Source organism: Myotis lucifugus, unplaced genomic scaffold, assembly GCF_000147115.1.
Source record: "Myotis lucifugus unplaced genomic scaffold, Myoluc2.0 scaffold_2038, whole genome shotgun sequence".
NCBI lineage: Eukaryota > Metazoa > Chordata > Mammalia > Chiroptera > Vespertilionidae > Myotis > Myotis lucifugus.
This window is the reverse complement of record NW_005873086.1, coordinates 11074-30676: the sequence shown is the minus strand read 5'-3', so window position 1 is coordinate 30676 and position 19603 is coordinate 11074. Positions and strand designations below refer to the sequence as shown.

General features: G+C 46.2%; 1 pseudogene; it reads left to right on the top strand.

Moving 5' to 3' along the window:
• The first annotated feature begins 17923 nt into the window (after window positions 1–17923).
• On the top strand, window positions 17924–19372 carry LOC102439965 (annotated as a pseudogene).
• The last annotated feature ends 231 nt before the right edge of the window (window positions 19373–19603 follow it).

Here is a 19603-nt window from a genome sequence, read left to right as displayed (position 1 = left end):
AGTCCTCTTGCTTGCATAGCTTCAGCTCCGTCCACGCTCCTGAGACCTCGCTGAGGGCAGGATGTGCCCGCACACTCACTCACACGCGGGAGGGATGGGTGACGGGAGCCCTCCTCCTGTGGTTGAGAACAGTTGTTCCCTCGGATTGTAGGTCAGGCCCCAGGAAGTGTCTGATGGGTGTCCTGGCGGGTGAGGCTGGCGGGGCGGGGGCAGAGGCTGTGCCTTGCCCGTTGTCCATTAATCTACCCATTTATCGGCTCAGCTCCGAATCCATCCTCCATTGCTCACCTGTGAGAACGGAGATGCCTCTTGAAGAGTTCCTCTCTGCCAGCCGCCCGATGTCAGGAGAGGGTGGGGGAGACGCTGCAGTGAGAAGGGGTTTTCCTCTCTGGCTCTGGAGGCTCTCGGTGAGGCTGCTGGGGAGCCAGCCTTTTCTGGTGACTAAGGGGCAGTGTGGCCTCTCCCTGGCTAAGTGCACGCAGGGCGCAGCTCTCTCCAGCATTTGGGGGCCATTTGCTTCCTGCGGTTCTAGATGTGGGCCCACCTGTGTGGCCAGGGTGGGCCCGCACAGGTTGCTGCTCCTGGCACCCTCCACTTTGCCCCACAGACTGGGCAGGTCCAGCGACCATGGAAACCCAGTAAAATTCTGTGCCATCCGGATGGTGCAGCGCCACTTTCTCCTGAGGTCCAGTCCCCTTCTCAGTGGGTCTGTCTCGGGTTCTCTCTCACAGCGGACGGGTGCCCCGGACAGCTCTCTTTCTCTCTACAGTTACTCTCCTGTCCTATTTCCTAACATGCAGCTTATCTTTTTTTACATTAAACTTCCCACATTAACATTGTGTTGTGATTTGCATGTCCTGGTTGGACCCAGATTATAAATAGATCTGAGTGGGAAGAAGGCGACAGAATCCTGATTAGGGAGAGGTGAGCCAGGAGTAACAGGTGGGGAAGAAGAGCCGGCAACTACAGACAGACCTTTACAAAGTTTCGTTGTCCATAGAGACTTAAATGATGTTAAAGCTGGAGGGTGGTGGGGTAGAGGGTCAAGGGAGGGCTTCTATTATAGTAGAAGAAACAAGATAACATCTGTATGTTGTAGGGATGATCCTTTAAAGAAGTAGACATTTTATGAGACGCCATGGTCTTATTGGGCTTCGGCTTCTGGAAAAAAAGAAAAACTAACAGAGTATTTCAGATGCCTTTGAGGTGAAGAACCCAGAAAGGATCAGACACTTAATATGGGCAGGGGTGGGGCTGAGGAGAAGAGAACATTTAAATGATTTAAATCTTAAAATCATCACCCCGGACACTAACATTAAACCTGTCCCCTTGGTTAGTTTTCAGCATCACGACCCTCATTTGAACACCGGCATCTCCCATTGGTGCTGGTCTGCCCTCTCTCCGGACTATTTCCTCCCCACCCCAGCCTGTCCCTGGACCCCCCGACACACCATGTGGCTTCCATCAGCTGGTAGGGGAATTGTTTTAATGCTTAAATGCAAGTACGTTGCTTCTTCAGGTTGAATGAGTTGCTTCCTATTATTTGTGAAATAAACCCATTAGGACGCGGCAAACAAGGCCTCTTAGGACCCAGTAGCTGACCAGCTCCCCTGTTTCTCTCACACTCACACTCACACTAGAAAGCTCTAGCCCAGCTGCCTTTTTCAGATCCTCCTACAAGCCCAGTTCTTGCTCAACAGGATTGCACGTGGGAAATCTCTGCCTGGAAAGAGCTCCATCACTAAGTTCTCCCTAGGATCCCCCTCCCAAACCAACCCACTGTCACAGCTCATTCTCTATCTCATTCATAGCCGTCATCATCTCTGGTCATTGTTTATTGGCTTATTTACTCGTTCTTTACCTCGTTCCTCAACTGGATGGCAAGAAGTCCTCTGTATTAGGTTGACTTAAGTGTTCTTAGCATTCGACTACTGTGAGCACATAGTAGGCTCACAGCGACTGCTTTTGGAATGATGAATTGCATTTTATACCCACCATATTATCATGGCGCTTGTGTTATGAACAAGGTCAATGCCATGACTAATTATGATTATGATGGATCTAGTCATAGATGTTTCCTTTTACATTTTTAGAGCCTTTTGGATTTTTGACTCAGGACTTTGGCCAAACTTGTCACAATAATCAACCTTGTATGCTATTTGTCTCCATGACTTCATCAATGTAGTTAGTCATTCTGACATTTAATAATCAATAGTGCTATTGCTAATCACTGCATTCGGCATGACTGAGACAAGTGGTGACTGAAAGCCAGCATTTAGCAGCATTGTTTTCCAGTTATTCTCACCCTGATATAATTATATATTTGAAGTAGAAATTGAGTTTGTTGTGATAGGAGAAATATTCTCACTAGGAGCAGTTATTTCCTGTAAAGCTTGTGTAAGTGCAGAAGCCTACACTATTGTTCTCCCGTTCTTCCACTCTACGGGGTGACACTTATCCATCAATGTTGAAAACGCATGGCAGCTGCTTTAAAAATCCACCCAGCCATCTCTGCCTTTAGGAGCTGCGTGAGGGCTCACGGGCTGAGGTCCAGGGTGGTGACAACAAAAAGAAAACTAAAAGTCCCCGGAATTTGATTCAAAATAGGGAATCACACAGTCTGTAGCTGTAGGTCAGAGTGCCCTGATGAGAATCCGTCAGTTTTGCAGAGAAGCTGGTGATTCTGCAGAGTGGCCTGACTGACTGCACCATTTAAACTGTGGGGAGGCCCAGCCAGGGAGGTTCAGTGGACGAGTGTCGACCTATGAGCCAGGAGGACATGGTTCGATTATCGGTCAGGGCACATGCCCGGGTTGCAGGCTTGATACTAAGTGTGGGGTGTGCAGGAGGCAGCCAATAAATGATTCTCCCTCATCATTGATGTTTCTCTCTCTCTCTCTCTCTCTCTCTCTCTCTCTCTCTCTCTCTCCTTTCCTCTCTGAAATCAATAAAAATGCATTAAAAATATTGTGGAGAGCCTGTGCTCCCTGTGGGTTGGTAGGGGTTGCAGGTGTTTGGGAAGAGCTTACCCATTTTCCACTAAAATCCTTGATAAGTTTGGATCCTTATGGATTTAAATTTCCCTAAGGATAGAAGAAGGCACACCAAAGGCATGTGGGTTCTTATCTATTGGGTATGACTGCAATGGCAACTTGGTAAACACGCAGCCCAGTTTCCTCCAGATACTTTACAATATGTCAATGAGAAAGTAAAGAATGGTGTTTTATAATATTAATAGCATGACACAATGTACATAGAAAGATGGAAACACAACAAAATGCTCAATTTATGCCAGGTCTGGCTGGCAGACCCTGAATGATGGATGAATGATTATTCTGAAACATGTTTTTTTGTGAAAGAGAGGCTAAGGGACTACTTGGCTATCGCCACCCAGTAGCCCCATTTGGCTGCCTTCTTAGGCTTTTATTGGTACAACAGTTTGAACTAAAATTAACTATTCGATACAACCAGCAGGGTAAAATATCCTTGAGAAAGCACATGCTTCTACAAGGTCGTGTCTAAAGACCAAACAGAGAGATTCTAGCAAAACACCTGGGGGCTTGGACTTGTTTGGAGAAGTCAAGGTAGGGGCTGCCGCCTTCAGCAAGGTACCCCCAGAGGCCCGGGACCTTTCAGAGAATCCTCCTTACAGACCTTCCAACCAAGTCCCGTGCTTCCGCACAAATTTACTTGGGATGGAGGTGATAAAGCAGGCACAGTTGTGTAACCAAAACCCAGGTTTGTCTGCTTGTCTCCATGAAAGCCAAACACATGAGACAGGTATTGGTGAAAAAGGAAAGAGGTTTATTCAAGTGTTGGCAACCTGAGAAGATGGGGACTCTTGTCCAAAGCCCATCTCAATATCTCAGTGCAGGCAGAGGTTTTATAAGGAGGGAAAAGGAAAGCAGAAGAAAGAGATCAAGGGGAGGGGGTTGGAAAGTTCTCCACATGCAGACCAGGGCTGAGTGGCGGGTGGTCTGGTGTGCATCATCCTGGTTTTGCAATTGAAGCTCAGCAGTTCTCCGGGAGCTGGGATGACTGAAGGTTGGAGTCTGTATCTTCTGAAGTTAATTCCTAGGATTCTCATACAAACATGCTGTTTCTCTACAAGCTACACATTATTTAGAGCCCATATTTACAGGAACAATGTCAAAAGAATGGTGGGGTGGGTTGCTGTTACAGTTGGATTTGACCTTCTGACAATGCATTTCAATAATATTTTACAGTCAACTCTATGAATGAACAACAATATGCTAGAAGGTTAAAAGTAAGTCAGCCAAAGGGTCGTTTATGTTTCAAAAAGCAATTTATTTAATACTTTTTATTTATTAAAAAAAGGTGATAGAACTTTAAACTTATAAATTTGTTTTCCTTTTTGTCCTTTCAGTATGAATTGCGTGTTTAGTTTTTAGCTTTCTGTGTACAGGAGACTTGCATCTATGTGCTGATGATGTGATATTTTGGAACAAGGTCACAGACAGATGCTGACAGAAAAAGTCCAGGAATAAAGTATTCCTATTAGTACTGTGTGGGAGAAGAATAATTAAAAACCAAACATTAACATCTATGAAAATTTAGAACAAGCTCCTGCCTCAAAGCGCATTTTAAAAAATTATACCATGTAGTCAAAACCTGACAGTTTATTATTTAATCATGTCCTATTTGGGTGGTGTGCTGAGAAGACACATTATCACCTACCTTTTCTCAATATTAAAGGCATGAAAGTGGTAGAGTCATAGTATTGGGAGGTACGTTAGGAATTGTTTTGTCAAGTGCACTTACTTTACGGAAGAGGAAATGGAGGGGTCGGAGCTGCCGTGGCCGCCAGTGCCCAGGCCTTGGGGGCTGGCACCGCTCTCCCACCCCAAATACCCCCTTCAGGAATGCCAGCCTCACACGTTTCCACTTAACTAACTAGATTATGGAGTTTACTCCAACTTCCACACCCCACAGGCTCTGCTGACGGCTTTCTCTTCCCAGCCCTGCTTCCCGCTATTCCTGGTCCCTGTCCCACCACGCAGACACCTGGAGCCCGAACTGAAGAAATAGAAAAGCAGGTGGGAAAACGAAGGAAACACTTGTGGGTGATTGTCTAATTATATCCAAGCAACTCCAGAATTAACCTGACACGTTTTTATGTTAATGGTTATTTTACTGCATAATAATCACAAATAACAACTTAACGGGGAAAAGAGAGTATGAACATCTAGGAATAAGATTCCCCTCTTGTATTTTTAGAATGTGTTGTGTCATTGAGACTTTTTAGTAAGAAAAATGAGCTGCGTTCCCAGCGAACTTCCTCGGAGGGTAGTTTTTGGAGGCGCTGCTCACCCTGGCGGCCACATTCTTGACTCCAGCAGATGAGGAACGAGCTGGGCGATTCAGGCAGTTCTTTGTGTTGTAAGCACTTTAATGTTTTGGGTATATTATGATGTTTTCATATTTTAAAATAGTCTTTCTGGCTGGAGAGAGACTGCCCCTCCCTGAGATGGCCAGTTCTTAGAGATGGCCGAGGGTCCAGCCGGAGCGGGTCTCTGAAACACAGAGCCGGCCCCCTCCGTCTGGCCCCTTCAGGTCAGGAGGCCTCATCCCCCTGCCCGCAGCGTCCCAGGGCCGGGTGCAGGCTGACTCGGGACCACGGTTACAGTTCCGAGCCCACCGAAGTGATTCCGTTAGCCAGTCCTAGGCTGTTCAACCTGCCTTGCTTTTCCTGCAAAAACCCAGTAAAGGTCATGACCTTAACCTTCTCCCCAGGCCTGTCTTCTAGAAAAGAAATAATTTGATATTGAATTGACCAATACGAAGTGGGGAGCTAGTGCTCCACAAACCCGACTCCCCGGTGGTGTATAGGTTATGGATTATATAGAGAAAAGTCACAAGACACCGGGCGTGAGGGGTTGGGGTTGTGCTGGGAGCTGATTGGTCAGAGGTGAGGTGAGGGTAAGAAATCGTTTCTTCAGGACTTGAGGGCAGCTTTGAGGTTTTTTCTGGTGGCCCTCTGTCCGATCTCATAGGAAAGTAGCTGGGGGTCCTTCAGCCTTAGGGCTCAGGAGCTGAAACATAACTTAGGTCAAGATGTGACGTTTAGCCTGTCTGAGGCCGAGGCCATGTGACCATTCGCCAGGTCCCTACTGTGTTCCGTTGCATAGGGGAACAGGCTAGGTCTCTGAGAGAGGGTTATGCTTTCTACAACCAGGATTTAAACCAAGTTTAATCAAAGTCCTAAGGACCCTTGGTCCCATCTTTCCCAGGTGGCGCTGTGCGGCAGGCTGTGCCTTGTGTGTCCAGAACCGGGGAGTGTAATAACCTTTGTGTTTTCCAGAGCCTCTCCTGTGTGGTTTTAAAGGGAAGAGGTGAAGGGGTTGCTTTCGTGGGAAATATCCTATTGACAATGATGTAGCTAGATGGCTTCGGTGAGACCAGAAACATTCTTGGACATGATGGACCAAGATGGTCAGCTGCACATCTCCCAGGTTCCTGATTTCCAACTTGGTTTCAACGGGGAGAAAACAACATATTTAAATATTCATCATCCTGTGCAACCAACGCCTGGCTCAGAACGCCGGGCGACTATTCATAGAACAGATAATGAAGCGCTTTCAGAAGCCCTGTGAGCAGACTGATGAACACGGCTTGCGTGTTTGCTGGGAGAGATGAAAGGCAAGGAGAGAATAGCTGCTTGATGAAAGGGCGCTGCCACCAGGCCCAGCCATCACTGCCGTTTCAGGAGATTATTATTTTTTCCCCTCGTGCCATTAATATCCAAATACACTAACTGCAAATGTGGGGTGTAATTAATTTTAAAAATATCGGAATTACTTAAAATGCTCATTTTTTGAGGCTTATTCCAGAGGAGTTTCTGTTTTGTAGAGGGCCGGCTCTTGGGTTTACTGACCCATTCACTTGGTGATTGGATCTGCAGTCTGTTCCCGCGTCTGTGTGTAGACATTCATTACTTACTTCTTCCCAAGCACCCAGGGCTTCTTGCTGCTGGAAAGTCCTGTGTTGAATGACTAATGTTGTGACTTTGTTAGTGTAAATAATGCTAACTTAAAATTAAGTGTTCACTTTGAGTATTCCAGAGAGTTCGATTTTCAATTATCACTATACTAGAGGCCCAGTGCACAAGATTCATGCACTGGGGGGTAGGGTCCCTCAGTCTGGCCTGCGCCTTCTCGCAGTTCAGGACCCCTCATGGGATGTCCACCTGCTGAGTTAGGCCTAGGGATCGGGCCTAAGCCCGCAGTCAGACATCCCTCTAGTAGTCCAGGGCTCTTGCAGTCCAGGACCCCTCGCTCCTTACTGCCCGCCTGCAGCAGAGGCGGGAGAGGCTCTTGCCACTGCCACTGTGCTCGGCAGCTGTGAGCCTGGCTTCTGGCTGAGCCAGTGTGGGAGCGCACTGACCATCAGGGGGCATCTCTTGCATTGAGTGTCTGCCCCCTGGTGGTCAGTGCACATCATAGGGACCGGTCATTCTGCTGTTCAGTTGATTTGCATATTAGCCTTTTATTATATAGGATGTTTTGGGGCCAAGGACTCTCCCTTAATTATCACTACATCTCCATGCCCTAGCCTATTCCTTATGACATAGGAAGTTTATAATAAAGGTTTATTGAGTGGAATTAATGCAGTTAAAATTAGATTTGTGTTTTGATACTGTAGGAAGCATTGTCATACATTTCCACAGAAAAGATAAAAAAGTGTTTATGATGATTCATAAATAGATGCTTACAATATGTCTTTGTTATTTTTCTTAAAGTGTAAGTTTGTAGAAAATAAACACACCAATTCAGATTTACAAATGAAAACAAAGCAAAACACATCTATACCTGGCTGGCTGGGCCCAGGTTGCATAATGTAATTTCTAAGTAATTTATTATTTCTCTGGATAAACAAGAGTCTCTATAGTGCTGGTATCTGTGGACGGATGGTAAGACTTTTGCACAACTTCTCAAGCCAAACTCCTAGAAATCTTCTTAGCTTCTTCCTTAGGTTTATAATGCCTTTCCCCCTTTATTGATTAAGGTATCACAAATGTGTCCTTATCCCCGCAATGTCCCCTCATCCCCCCAGTCCTGCCCTCACCCTCACCCTCACCCCCTGTTGTCTGCGTCATTCGCTTATGCTTATATGCATGCATACAAGTCCTTTGGTTGCTCTCTCCCCTATAATGTCTTTTTGTTGCTAAATTGCAACAAATTCTCATAGCTATTACCTTATTGCAGAGTCTCATCTTTTCCTATTTAGCTTATAGCAATGCCCTGTCAATGATTATTCTGCCTTTTGGTTCAGGTCTTTGGCCTTTAATCAATCCCCACTCCACAGTGAAATGCATGTGTGACTGAATCAATGCCTTGCCTACAGCTCATTGATGGTTCCCAGGACCTAGACTCCTTCTGACGTAACTTTCATGACCTGGCCTTGCCACCTCCTTTCAGGATTGCTTGTCACTCCTGTCCTCTCCCCTCAAATAGCATCCCCAGGACCCTGCTCTTCTCGAAGTCATCTAAGCATCGTCTTCATTACAGTCACTTTCCTGGAAAGTGAACAACTAACCACTGCGACGGATTCGCCTTCTTCCTTTGCCTCGTCATCACTTCCATGTATTTTCCCCAACAGAATTAATGAACTGATGATTCATTTCTGGGTAATGTTAATATGGAAGTCGCATACTTCTATGATTTTACTTATTCTGTTCTGCTACAATGATTCATCCACATGTCTGTCATTGCAACTCTCCTTTAATCTCCCTGAGAATCAAGCTGAGAATGGTACTGGTTTTCAACTCTACAGAATCACAGAAAGCAACTGACGTACAGTAAACTCAGAATAAGGGTTAGTTGGGCCAATGACCTATAGTTTTAAATACCAAACATTTAGATTATTAAACACCAAACATTTATATTATTGCCTCTTCTGATCTTAGACATGAATTGTGAATAATTTTACTCAGCATCTGTTAGTCCAATATGCATTTTCCAGTCATGTTTTGAATAAGAAAATAATTAAGGTCTATTTATAAAGTCACGTGAAACAGTTGTGAGGGTGAGAAAATGTCTTATATTTTTTTTCCTTGCTCTGACTGAGTCCTCTCAAATAGTTTTGCTGTAAGACAACCTACCTGAATTCAGGTGCAGTTGCTGCTGTTGAAATGACAAAGGAATCAATCTGTATTATTATGGGGTTTTCTGTTTTTATTTATTTTATGACGATCATAAACTTGAACTGTTATTTCTTCACCAGGTGAGAGAAGAGAAGGGAACATTCTTTTTTCACTTTTATAACCACAATGAAATTTGAAAATCTGGAAGGTACCTGCTTTATGTACTGTTAGGGAGTGATTTCATGAATCATTAAAGTGGACAGGGTTTGGAATGACTATTAAGAAAGGTAATGAACTACTGAAAAGAACTTTTTGTGCAATTGTTTTTAAATGATTTACCTGTCACTTTATGTTAGCGAGAGCTATTTTGTTGTTGGAATCCTGACACAGACAAAGATAAAGCCGTCAGCCTGCGGACCAAAGATAACATAAAAGAAGTTAAGATTCCATTACTTGAGCAAACCCTCACTCAGGCAGCCCCTGCTCTTGACAAAGGTGAAGAACACCAGCTTTAGAGTCTTGCTGCTCAGAGGTCAAATTCTGTGGCGGAATCATGAGCTTACAGAGGAGGTATCTCCTAGATAGAACCTCACGGGGCAGGGAACGCACACTCTTCTCTCCCACGGAAGAGCAATCCTTCCTGAATAGATGCAATCTGTATGATCTGGGCTCCATGATTCGATAACAATGGGAGGGGGGCTGGTTTAAGGATAGTGTGTGTGTCTAGGTCCTGGAAATTCTGCCTCCTCCCAAATGCTCATTAAAATGACTGACAGGGGGTGTTGATATGGGGGGAAATCTTCAGCAATGTGGGAAAGCAGGGAGAGGTGTCATCCTAATTCAGGAAAGTGAAAGGATTCTGCCACCTTTACTGTCAAATGAGTCGAATAGAAAGCACAGAGCTGAGGACGCCCCTTTTACAAGAAAATAATGAGCCTGAGGAGGAAGTGGGGAAAAGGAATGTCCCTGTCAAGGTTGTCTGGGGAGAGCAGAGGGAGGGCTTCCGGGAGGCAGGCTCTTGGGCTCCCCCAGGCGTGACTGACGGTATTAGAACCCCAATAGAAGCTTCCAGCACGAATAGCACCCACCATAAAGCACAGGTGTGGTGCCTTTGTCTCTACCACACTCGCGTTGCTAGGGAGGGAACATCTCCAGAAAAGTGCCTCCATAGCCCCTTCAGAGTCCTGGACTGAATGGTGAGCTGCTTTCACCTCCTTCCTATGTTTCTCCACGCAGATCCAGATGAAACCCTGTGAACACCATGGAAACCTGTATAGGACCCATTAATATGGTCCCCGAGAGCACTTTTAGATTCCTATTACATTTAAACCCAAACTGGATACGTATACATCTATGTTTTGACAATAGATTAAAGGGAAAGACCATGGAGTGTAACTCATTTAAAATAGGACTCTGTCATTTCTCTGAAATATCAGTGTCTTCGATAGCCTTGAGCACTAAAGGGAACATGTAGGATACACCAAATTCATGTCCTCAATTTAAAAGAAAACAGAAATTATGTTGTTGTTTCTTAGAATTTATTGAATGACAGGATCTTTTGAGAATCTTATGAAAATTGTGGATACCCACCAAGAAAAATACACCTGACAACTTTCACCCAGAAATACCTGCATAACATTTAGGAGCTTTATAGCCTCCCTGAAATCTAGTTATTGATCCCAGATTATCCCTGTGTTAGTCTGAAATATAACCAACAGAAACAGAACCAGTTCATAGATGCAGGAATGGGCTCATGTGGTCATGGCCTGAGAAGAAGCCCCCAGGTCTTCAGTTGGCACGTTGGAGACCCAGGAAAGACACAGGTGCAAGTTCTTGTCCAGGTTCAAGTCTGGGGCAGGTGAAGACCAGCGGCCCAGCTTGAAGACAGGCAGAGGGAGAGACTTCGCCCTGACTCAGCTTTGTGGTTCTATTCTGGCCTTCATGTGATTAAAGGAGGCCACCCACACTGGGAAGGGTCACCGGCTTTACTCAGGCCACTGATTCAAATGCTGCTCTTGCCCGGCCGGTGTGGCTCAGTGGTTGAGCATCAACCTATGAACCAGGAGGTCATGGTTCAATTCTGCGTCAGGGCACAGGCCTAGGTGTGGGCTTGATCCCCAGTGTGGGATGTGCAGGAGGCAGCCAGTCAATGATTCTCTCTCATCATTGATGTTTTTTTCTCTCTCTCCCTTCCTCAGTGAAATCAATAAAAACATATTAAAAAAATCAAATGCTCCTTTTACCCAGACACTGCCGCACAGACACCCCGAACAATGTTAAACTAAATATTGGGGTACCCTGTGGCCTAGTTAAGTTGACACATAAAATGAACGATCACAACCTCTAATCTAGAGAAAGTTATCATGAAAATAGCACCATGCGAGGTAAGCTAATATTGACACAAATCTCCAAAGTCATAGAGCGTGAGATTTCAAGCTGGGCAGACTAGTTTGAATATCCTCATGTCTTCCTCACGGCTGTGTGACTTTAATACATATCACGTAGCACAGTGGTTAGAAGCACCCCACAATGATGAGTATGGTTGGTGTAGTCACAGAGTTAAAGAATGTGATTCTTAAATTTAAAACTGCAATGGAAGCTACAACAGCCTATCAGAGACTGAGAAAATTAGAGTGAACCTAAGAAAGCGTTAGTAGAAAAAATGTCAGAAATGGCGTCTCCCAAGTAACTCCAGGGCCCTTCATCCTGGCCCCCGACTAAGCTAGCCAGTGAGCAGTTTTAGGGAAGTGTTTGTCCTCACTGACAATTTTTTTTTGAAACAGGTTAGCATACAAGTGCTAAAACAATCATGGTACTTATTTTAATCCATCACGCTAGCAAAATAACTTTTTGGAATCATGGTGAGGAATGCTACAGGAAGGGCCTTCATGCAAACACCAAGTAATAGTGCCATTTACTTCAATTTACTAGAAAACAATATGGCAAGAGATTTAAAAACATATTTCTATCCTTTTATTCCATAATTCCACATCCTGGGATGCATTCTAAGAAAACAAATGAAATTTAAAATTTAAAAAAAGCTTGACACGCACAAATATTCATTTTGCATTATTTGCAAACTTATTGGTTGAGGGTCAATCATCAGATGATCAACCAATTCCAGTTAATGAGAATATTATTGAACTTATTATACTTGTAAGGATTTTATAGTAGCATGGAGAAATTCTGTGTTATAATATTAACTACAAAAGCTCAGAACCAATAGTACACATGAATCTATAAAATCTAGCTATTGAAACAGTGTAAGACTATTGAAAAGAAATAAACCTAAATATTGAAATGGTTGGCTTTGGGTGGTAACAATTGAATGTTTTCTTTTTCCATTTTTATTTGCATAGTTCACATTTGAAATGAAAGAAAATACTTTATTTTTAAAAAATGTATTATTATTGTTGGGGGTATTATAGGTGTCTCCCATTTTCCCACAACTCTCCCCTAACCCCCTGCCACCAAATGAGAGGAAAGGGACCTTCACTGCCTATTGTCTGTGTCCATGGGCTGTGCATATACGCATATAAGCTCTTTGGTTAATCTCTTTTTAAAATGAGAAAAATTAAACAAAAGGTGGATAATTTAATGTGCAAAATTGGGCAAGACAGAAATAATCTTTTAAAAGAAAACCGAATTCAGCATTCTTGCTCAATTTTGCACATTGAATTGACTGGATTTGGGGATTTTTATTTGACCAAGTGCCTTTCTTCTTTTGTGAAGTTTTCTTAAGAAAGAGTAATATTTGGCAATGTGGAGAAAAAGGACCCAATGCATCCCCAGATTCCGTGTCTCTGAATTTACTCTTTTAACCTACAGCACTAATCCAGAGAAATGGACAGGACTTGTCTGTGCGAAGCCAAGAGTGGAATTGTTAATGTGCAAGGATAAAACGCTCGCAGAGTTCCGAGTGCCAGAGGCTAAAACAGCCCTATCCTCAGAACGCAGAGACAGTGGCGTGATGGAATTTAATCTGGCAATTTCTTTTTCTGCCCACAGAGAACAAAAGCAGCAGCTTAATAACGATAAACTGTACGGAGCATTAGGATCTGGGAGAAGCTATCGGTGAAGCCCTGGGAGAGCCAGTCATCTGCGCTGTGAGTGATGGGCGCGCGCGGGCCTAAGCTGTTGACGAGCGCGGCCACCGCCAACGCTCAGAGGAAATATTACAGGAACGTCTTAGACATTTAAATTCATCCTTTCAGCATTTGACAAAGAAAAATGGTGGATCGAGACTGAAGTCTTTAAAGCTAACAGTTTGTCACGGATCTGGGCAATCTGACACAGTTACGAAAATTCACTCTGAATCCGGCAATGCGGAGTGTCACCCATGTTTCTCCATCCAGCTGAGCCACGGGAGCCCACAGGTGCACACTGATGGGACTGAGCTACATGTGGGACTGTTGTGTCCTTCTGATGCAGCATGGTGTCTGCATTCTCCTCTCCTCTCTGCTTCCCTCTCCTTGCCCAAAAGCATCAAAATATCATCCAGTTACTTCTTTTTTTTTTTTTTTAAGCAAAATATTTTTATTGATTTCAGAGAGGAAGGGAGAGGGAGAGATAGAAACATCAATGATGAGAGAGAATCATGGATCAGCTGCCTCCTGCACGCCCCACACTGGGGAATGAGCCCACAACCTGGGCATGTACCCCGACAGGGAATCCAACCCTGATTGCCTGGTTCATAGGTTGATGTTCAACCACTGAACCACACTGGCCGGGCAATATCATCCAGTTACTTCTTATCAGTTCCAGGGTGTCTCTTAATGGCTCAGTCAAGCAAAAATAGAATTTGTCACTGTTTCCTGGTTCTGTTGTCCACCACTGCCACTCACAGGACTTCGCTTCCCAACCTATGGCCGTACTTTGCTGGGCTCCTTTGTGGGTACGAGGACCCAGCTCTTTTAGATCCGCTCCAGCTTTCACTACCACCCACTCCTGAATCTCCTGCGTAGGCTTCAGGCCCAGGGTGTGGGCGGCTTGGGTCCCCTCCCGTCTCTGCTGGGCACGTGCAAGCCCTCAGTCTACAGGATGCACGCAGAGTTTATCAAGTCCCCCATGATGGTCTCACCTAAAATTTCCTGTTCAATCCCCAGTAATCTTCTGGGCCATCGCCTGCTCCACCAGAACCAGAACCGTAGGCAAGCTGCTGGCTCTCCCTGTGTCAGGCCACGGACATGCTCAGTGTGATGGGCATCGCTCCAAGTCAATCAAGGGAGCCCCCTCCAGCAGGCACGGCAAAGGGCCGGTTTCCCCTGTCTGTCCCGCCCTGGCCAGAGCACGGGGCTGCTGGGCCGTGGATGGCAGCAACTCCAGGCATGAATGCCGGCAACTCATACAGCTCGAGTCTGACTTGCAGTAGTTTTCATGAGTAAACGCTTCTCAGTTTGGGGTATGCCTTTGATCAACTTCCAGAGCGCTGGCATTGATGTTTCTGACGGTTCTGTCGCATTTACAGCAACTATTTTGGAAAAGGGTTTGTTGGGCTCCCAATGCCATCATGCTGGCAGGGAGAACTGCGGAGCGAGAATTTTAGAACAAGTCACATCTGTAAAGACATTTGAAAGTGAACAGAAAGACATACCGTGAAAATGAGTCAGAAAATAAATGGCCTGTGTGTCATTATTTAACATAGAACTTGAGGACACATTCCAGCCAAGAGAGAGACATCGAAATGTCACACTCAAGAACAGGAAAGTCATGAGAGAAGTAGACTTGTAGGCCATTTTTTTATATCTTAGTTTGAAAATCAGATTTAGAAATTTCGTTGCTATTGTGGTCTTAGTTATTTTTCTGGGGCATTTTTGTTGTTGTTGTTGCCGATGGACAACCATGCCCGCCCCCCTTTCTTTTCTTTTTTAATCCTCACCTGAGGATATTTTCCCATTGAATTTTAGAGAGAGTGGGAGGAAGGGGAGAGACAGAGAGAGAGAGAGAGACATCGATGTGAGAGACACACAGCGATTGATTGCCTCCCACACGTGCCCCAGCCAGGGCCGGAGACTGAGCCTGCAACTGAGGTACGTGCCTTTGACCTGATGGAATCTGGGGCCCTTCAGTCCATTGGCCGACGCTCTATCCACTGAGCCAAACTGGCTGGGGCTCGTGGCCCTTTCTCTGCAGTGTTTTATTCCCGTGTTGATTTTGTTCCTTTCCCAGAACATTGGATTCTATTTTTTCCTGTCCTGACCATCATTTGTCAGCCCCCGAGCCATCTCTTGTCCACTTAATACAGCAAATGGTGTTCTTTTTCAGCAAGTTCTAAAAATGACAAAATTATTGGCATAGTTGGCAGCTTGCACCAAAGGACTTAATTTTATGGAGATACTTAATTTTCCTCAGCAGAAGCAGAATTACATAAAACAACATAAAAGCCATTTTTACTTCTAATTAACTTGAATAATTTTTCCTGCCTCTTAAGAGTTTATATTAAATTAATTGAGCTACTCTTTTTTCTTTCCTTTTTTTAAAAAGGGCATTATCTTTCAAAAGCCCTTCTTCTTGTCTTTTCCCTATATGGATGTGTTTTGTGTTAACAGAGTTATGATCTAGAACATACCGTATGATCTCTGTTAAAGGTTTTGCCTGGAAAAAATTGAAGCTATCTTAAAATATTTGCCATTTTAAAAATCCCCATCTGGCGTGCAGCCTGGGCTTCGGCTCTCCTCTCCCTCATTTAAGAACCTACTTATAAACACTAGGAGAAGATGCTCATTCATGGCATTGAGAAGTAATAAGACATGTCACGGATCTGGAAGGCACACGGAGCCGCACTGGAGCTCACAGTCAGCAGCTCATCTTGACAAAGACTTCATTCCTGGATGACTTTAAGAATTTATTTTCTTCACAAATTCCAACTAAAAACACATCATGCTTAGAAACGTAAACAACAGGGCAGGTCCTCGCTGGGGAAACAGCTCTGTTGGTGGTCTCTGCCTCCGGCTGCAGTGTGGCCAGGACTGTCGCAAGCGCAGGGTGGGCGGGAACAGGGACCTCAGCAGGGAGCGTTTGGGAGGGCAACTCTGGGGACCAAATGTTTGATGGGCGCCTATGCACCCTTCTGTGGGTCAAAAATACCCCAAAGAACATAAAGAGGCAATAGCAAATCTTGAAAAACTGTCTGCAGGGATTCCAAGATTAATGGTGAATATGTGGCCCGGCCGGCCTGGCTCAGTGGCTGAGCATCAATCTTTGAACCAGGAGGTCATGGTTAGATTCCCGGTCAGGGCACATGGCCGGGTTGCAGGCTCGATCCCCAGTGTCAGGCTTGCAGGAGACAGCTGATCGATGATTTTCTCTCATCATTGATGTTTCTCTCTCTCTCTCTCTCCCCGTTCCTCTCTGAAATCAATAAAAATATATTTATAAAATATGAATACGCATGTGTGTCCAGGGTCCCTGAGTCGGCCCCCCGGTTTGGTGATTCTCTGGGAGGACGCACAGGACTCGGCCTGCGGTCACACTCATGGCCACATTGCTGTAGAGAAAGGACACAGAGCGAATCGCAGTAGGGAGAGGAGCCGGGTGAAGCCAGAGGAGTCAGGGGCGAGGCTCTCAGGCCCTCTCCCAGGGACTCACAGAGGCCAGGCCTGATCCCAAACAGCGTCAACTGTGACAAAGGAAGTAAACTACCTGGGAGCCCATGGTAGCGTTTGGGCTCACAGTCAGCAGCTCATCTTGACAAAGACTTCATTCCTGGATGACTTTAAGAATTTAAAGTGGGCCCAACTGGTGTGAGCCCAGGGCCCCCTCTGCCCAGCATGTACCCAGACCCAGGCTCCCAGAGGGGAGCAAGTGTCCGACACAAGCACATTGTGTGCAAACAGTTAAGTGCAGTGAGTGCTCCCATCACAGAGGGAACGGGGAGGACACTCCAAATACAAGTTGCTGGGTGCCACCGGGCCCTGCCTTGCAAGCAGGTCTTTCTAGTCTGCTCTCTGAACTCCTTTCTCAGTTTACTTTATACTTCTGTAAATCAGGATTAAAAAGGCCAAGCCTTTAGTGGAAGAATGAATAAAACATATGGGTAGACAATTAACAAAATTTTAAAAATATCAATGTCTATTTATTTTATTTTATTTTTTTAATCTTTAATTTCTTTATTGGTTAAGGTATTACAAATGTGTCCTCATCACCCCATTAACACCCCCCCCCCCCACCCGCCACTCATGTTCTCATCCCCCTGTTGTCTGTGTCCATTGGTTGGGCTTATATGCATGCCTACAAGTCCTTTGATTGATCTCTTCCCCTTCCCCCCTCCCTCCCCTACTTTCCCTCTGGGGATTGATAGTCTGATCACTGTTTCTCTGTCTTTGGATCTGTCCCTGTTCATCAGTCTATGTTGTTCTCTATATTCCACAAATGAGTGAGATCATTTGGTATTTATCTTTCTCTGACTGGCTAATTTCACTTAGCATAATGCTCTCCAGTTTCATCCATGCTGTTGCAAATGGCAAGAGTTCCTTCTTTTTTACCGCAGTGTAGTATTCCATTGTGTAGATATACCACTGTTTATTTTTTTGACTGCATTTCTGTGAACTGTCTTCCCCCATAGGCATATCCCTGGAGGCATATCCCTACAGAAAGCAGATTAGTGACTGCCTGGGGCTAGGGCGGGAGGACAGGGAGGGGGTACTGGGAAAGGGAGGTGACTGTTAATGGGCTTGGGTTTAAAGTCTTATAATTGGCTCCTCTCTGAAGGGGCGTGGCTAGGCCCTGGGGGCGTGGCTGGACTAAAGGGCGGGACAAGCCAGCTTAAAGCCGGGCTGAGGAGCAGCAGCTCACATTGTGGTGGCTGTTTCCCGTGGAGGCATGGAGGAGGGCGCTGGCCTCTGCGGCGTGGAGGAGGGCGCTCGCCTCTGCGGCGTGGGCTCTTCGCGGGGATGTCAGTGTCTTCAGAAGCACCAGCGCCCAGCTGAGACGACAGTGGCCGACGGCAAGCCAGCCCCGGTCCCGGCAGAAAAGCACCTGGAGGCGGACGAGGCAGCGCGGTGCTGTGCGGGGAGTGGAGGAATCGCCAGCCCCATGCCAACCCCGCGCTGCTCTCTGCAGGACCTGCCAGTGGAGATGCTGGTGGACATCTTCGCCTCCCTCCCTGGCACCGACCTGCCCAGCCTGGCCCTGGCCTGCACCAAATTCCACCACATCCTGCACATCGACAGCATCTGGAGACGGCGCTGCCGCGAGGAGTATGGCGTTTGTGAAAACTTGCAGAACCTGGAGACCATAGGCATGTCTTACCGAGAAGTCTATGCAAAGCTGCTCCACCCATACAGACACATTTTGGGATTGTGGCAGCTAGATAATTTCTATAGAACACTGCTGAATGTCGTGGTGGACGGCTTATGCATTACTGGTTGGACGTACAGGCCTTCCCTTAGCACCCATGTGGATGGCCCAATGCCATTCAAGCCCGCGTTCAGAATTCGCCTGACGGAGTGGAAATCAGCCGCGGTGGAGTGCATGGAAGGCCACCACAGCAGGCCCCACAGCTGCCACCTGCAGATTCAGAAGGACAGGTTCACCACCCAGTGCAAGAAGACAGACCACCGAAAGGACTCACCAACGTGGCAGAGGGACGAATTTGGGCGGTGGCTGCTGCGGGAGGACAGACAGCAGTATGACTGCCTGACCTACCGCCGCCTCTACCTCCCGCCGAGCCACCCGGACGACCTCATCAGGCCAGGCCTCTTCCAATGCAAAGACGATGACTTGACCCTAATGATTGCCATGCTCAGCTTCCATGGGAAGTATGCCAGGCTCACGATGGTCACGGGAGACTTAATCTGGACGTTGGAGATCCACCTCAGGCGCCGCATCCAGCTGCCAGATGGCGGGTTCTTCCGCGACTTCAACGAGCTCTCCCGCGTGGTCCAGGAGATTGACGAGCAGGTGCTCCGGGAGCACCAGCAGCAAGAAGACGGGACTGAGGAAAGCGAGGGCCATGGCTGGCAGAGCCCTGCCCAGCCCAGCGTCGGGGAGTCCGGGGCTGCAGCTTCGGAGGAGCAGCCTGTTCCGTTTGTTCTGCCTGTGGGCGTGGGCTCCATGGACCAGAACTACCCCCGGACCTGCAGGATGTGTTTCTATGGCATGGGCTTTGGTATCTTTAATGGCTTCCCTGGAGTCTTCATCCTGTTCGATGAGGACCACTTGGGGTTCATCTATCAGCAGATGAAATACTTCATCCTGTACAGCAGAGTCCAGAACACCTTCCAGAATGTGGAGGCGCCATCCCCACAGGCCTTCCTGGAGAAGCTCTGAACATTCAGTCCTGACCCCCTCTATTTTTTTTTTAACATGACATTCCCTAGTGGTGTTAGTGCTGGGAAATTTACACTCCCACAGACTTTTTCTAGAGTATAATTCAGCACAGCTTCTCTCCATCTCTCTCTCCCACTCTCTTTCATCACTCATAATAGATAGAAAGATATAGAAATAAGAACATGGATATGGATATAGATTAAGGTAGACATAGATATAGGTGTAATTTTC